The following is a 4,503-nucleotide window of genomic DNA, read 5'->3' on the forward strand; positions in this document are numbered from 1 at the left end:
GTGCCAGCCACATCTCCACGCCAAGGCATGCCAACCATGCCAGCCGCACCACATGTGCCAATGGCATGCCATGCCAGCCACATCTTCGCGCCAAGGCATGCCAACCATGGAAGCCGCAACACATGTGCCAATGGAATGCCGTGCCAGCCACATCTCCGCGCCAAGGCATGCCAACCATGCCAGCCGCACCACCGTGCCAATGGCAAAACCACGTCAGCCACGTCTCTGCGCCAAGGCATGCCAACCGTGCCATATGTTCCAATGGCATGTCGTGCCGGTCGCATCTCCGCACCGAGCCATGCCGACCATGCCAGCCGTCCCAACATGCCAAAGCCGTGCACGACACTGGCTGTCAAAACGAAGGGTTGCAATAATCAACAGCTGCCCTTCCTTCTGAGATGCAGATCTCGACCGTCCAAGTTCGCCACCAAACGCATGGCAACTTGCGGCCCAAAGCCAAACATTACGGTTTATGCAAACCCTAATTTCGGCCGCGCCTAACACATGCCAAAGCCATGCACGACGCTGGCTGCCAAAACGAAGGGTTGCGACAATCAACGATTACCCTTCCATCTGAGATGCAGATCTCGGCCGTCCAAGTTCGCCACCAAGCGCGTGGAAACTTCTGGCCCAATGCCACAACTACACGGTTTGTACCAAACCCTAATTTTTGGCCGCGCCTAAAGCGTGCACGACTATGCCGACCATGCCACCATGCCGCTGGCTACCAACATCCCTCCTGAATTCTTCCTAAGTTTTACATTCGGGATGTTTTCACCTCCCCCGAACGAGCTCAAAACCTAAATATCCCCGCGTAGGAAGATAGGGAATTCTTTTCCGTACAGAATGGAGGGGCAGACCATCAAAATACGAGTCCGTATGAGAATTCTACAGCGACTCTAGTAAAGGACGCTAATTACGGTTACAGCATACCAAACCCTAATTTAGACCAAGCCGCAAGCGCTTCCCGAATCCCTTCCAAGCCGCAAACGCTTCCCGTTTCCCTTCCAAGACAAACGAAGGGTTTCATCTATCGACGGCTACCGTTCATTCTGAGATGCAAATCTAAGTTGTACAAGTTCGCCACCAAACGCGTGGCAACTTCTAGCCCAACGCCAAAACTAAACGGTTTGTACCAAACTCTAATTTTTGGCCGCGCCTAAAACATGCACGAGCATGCAAACCATACCACCATGTTGTTGGTCTCCAAACGAAAGGTAGCCACGATCAACGACTATCCTTCCTCCTGAGATGCAAGATCTCATCCGTGCAAGTTTGCCACCAAACTTGTGGCAACTTTTGATCACGACACCGACTTGGCTACGATGCCCATTCTTTGGTCACGTCACCAAACCCCAATTTTGGCCGCGCTTAACACATGCCAAAGCCATGCACGACGCTGGCTGCCAAAACGAAGGGTTGCAATAATCAACGGCTGCCCTTCCATCTAAGATGCAGATCTTAGCCGTCCAATGTCACCAGCTAACGCGTGGCAACCTTTGGCCGAGCCCAAACTGTGCCAAAACCCTAGTTCTTGTCCGCGCCTAAACTATGCCGAAATCTTAGCTTGGACACGCTTAACCATGTCAAAGCCATGCCGGCCATGCTTTCATGTCGCTGGCTACCAAACGAAGGGTTGCAATAATCAACGACTACCATTCCTCTCAAGATGCAAAATCTCGACCGTCGAGGATCACCACCGAGCCGACAAGTCTACCAAGATCAATTTGCCAAACAACCGCAACATGCTACACGTTTTCCACGAAAACACTCGAGACATCAATACATATCACAAACTGGGGGATGCTCATTCGGGTTTTGGTTTGGCGGTTTACAGTGTGTGGCGTACACTACGCCCGTTACAAGAAAGTGTCATAAGAATGAGTCGGTTAGTAAATCCAAGGAGTAATAGGGAAACGTTTCTTTCATTATGAAACATCAATTCCAGGCGTTACCCATTACCACCTCCTTCCACTTTACTCAGCCGTTTCCATTTCTTACGAGATCAGAGTACGTTTTGTTACGACTTGTATAAATAGGTCTTACCTATTTCCACCAAAGAACAAGTTTTGGTCAGGAGCATACAACACTCAGAAATCACATGTTAGCTTTCCTATCTGTTAGATTTCACTTTCTGATACAAGTCAAACAACTACTCTTCCAGAATCAACTATTCTGGGCTCAACACTCTCTTCGCTTCCCTCCCCAAACCAACCCTTCTCCTTCACTTTGTGACCGAAGCAAGTCTGGAACGACCATTTCTTGGTTTAGGCCGGATTTGTACAGAATGATCTCTCGAATCTAAAGTACTCCCTTGCAGTACATTGTTTAGGGTTTAGACTCATTTCTCACCCACTCACGCGAATTACCGAAATCAGCAGAAACCGTTTTCACCCTCAAACAATTGGCGACCACAGTGGGAGATTGGTCTTTCGGTTACAATGTCAATTTTCAATCCTCGATCTCATACTTCGATCAGACGTCAGGACGGTAGAGGCAAACGATCCGCTCAGGGATCGATGACTCAACTACCAGACGGCCCGATACGATCCGCTCAGGGATCGACGACTCAGTTAACAGACGACCCGATTACCAGTCATGACACGGCAAGGGGCGACTGCGGACTTCCCGAAGGTTAAAAGCAAACGATCCGCCCAGGGATCAACGACTCGATTATCAAGTGACTCAGGGACGACTGGGGACTTTCCACAATCGCGGTGCTTCTCACAAAACTCGGTCTTGCACCTGACCCATTTTTCGTTAGCAGATCCAAAAAACCGAGTAAGTCTTGCCTAGACAAAATACATGGTTTACTATTTCAAGTTTTCACGGGAATGATAAAACCGATAGCCATGTTATATTTCATCCCATGTCATCTACCGACACGCAACATTCACGGTTCCATATCTTCCCTGGGATGTTTGTGTCACTTACAATCATAACCAAAAACGGCATCATCCTAAAACAGTTCATCCCGAATAATAATCCAAAACCCTCATAGGTAACACTTGTCTTTCAACCCAAAAATCCAGAAAATCAAAACCATAATCCAGGTGTTTCATTTGCCTTTCAAAAAAAACAACAAAAAAACAAAAAAACAAAAAAAATAGAAGAATTTCAGAAGACAGAAGTGCATTCAAAGGAAGCCATTCAACGGTGTTTCTCTCTTCTCGAAGAAGGCGTCCTTCGTCATTTGGAGGACCGCCTGTTTCAGCTCCAACTCTTTGGACAGCCTTTCGACCTCCGCTTCTTGTTGTTTGACCACGTCCGCAGAAGGACCTTCGATCACCTTGGCCTGTAATTTTTGGATCTCAGAGAAACCCTAACGCCCAGTTCTTCGTGGAATCAGCCACCTACCCGTACGTACCTACTTTGCATAATAACGATTACCAGTCACTATTCATGAGGTAGCCGATTCTACTACGGTGATATTCGAAGAGAAGAACAATATTTCTACAGATTTATGGAAGGCATACCTATGGCTAAGGTTTGCACCAACACAAGAAAAACAAGAAAACAAATTGAAAGAGAAACGCTGGAGTACATACCTGGAATATGCTTGCCCACCTTATTGCTACCGCGTCATGCCAAACCGACGTCGTGCCAAGCCAGCGCCCACGTCAGGCCAGCACCCACGCCAAACCAGCGCCATGCCAAGCCAGCATCCACGCCAATCCAGCGCCCATTCCGATCTGATCCAGCGCTAACAGCTTGCATCTTTCCAGCGCCAGCAGCTTGCATTCCTTCCAGCGCTAACAACTTGCATCTTCCCAGCACCAGCACCTTGCATCCTTCCAGCGTTGCTCTTGAACGCTCAATGGAAGGGAACCAGCAATCCAATCTCATCACACGTAAAGAACAAGAACGACTTCTTCAAAATCGAGGCAAGGAAAATCAGAAACCCCCCCTGAGTTCAAAAAGACTCTCTTCCTGTCAGGAGATGCATGATTTCTGGGGACTTCGCCCACAAAATCGTGCAGTCTATGATGAAACATTTATGTGAGATTCTATATTTTCCCAAGGCGCAACGTCAAGACATATTTGCATCCCTCAACCGCCTGCGTCAGGAAAGCAGCTGTTTCCATCCAGGAAGTCGTTCCCAAACCCCCTACCTCTCTTGGAAAGCACGATAGATGGAACTGGGGACTCCTAACCACTGTTCGTTTGAAGGGTGTCCAGTTTGACGACATACTGATTGACGCAGCCTCTCCGCTTCAACGTCCTCCAGCAGTAGCTCCGCTTCAACGTTCGCTCGAGCAGCCGCTCCGCTTCAGCGCTATCTCCATAAGTTGTTCCAGGATCCGAAGCAGCGTTTGGCTTCTTAAGTTTCGACATCCTCTCCAAGAGCCGAAGCCGCTTCAACGTCGCTTCCTCCTGCCAAGGATCGTACCATGGACGCCACTCCTTCCTGCAAAGGGTCGTACCACCACGCTCCCCATGTCAAGGATCATGATCGCAGTTAGCCAATCTTCGTAATCATAGCCGTCTTTTTATACATCCTAC

Source organism: Papaver somniferum, unplaced genomic scaffold (genome assembly GCF_003573695.1).
Source record: "Papaver somniferum cultivar HN1 unplaced genomic scaffold, ASM357369v1 unplaced-scaffold_132, whole genome shotgun sequence".
Lineage (NCBI taxonomy): Eukaryota > Viridiplantae > Streptophyta > Magnoliopsida > Ranunculales > Papaveraceae > Papaver > Papaver somniferum.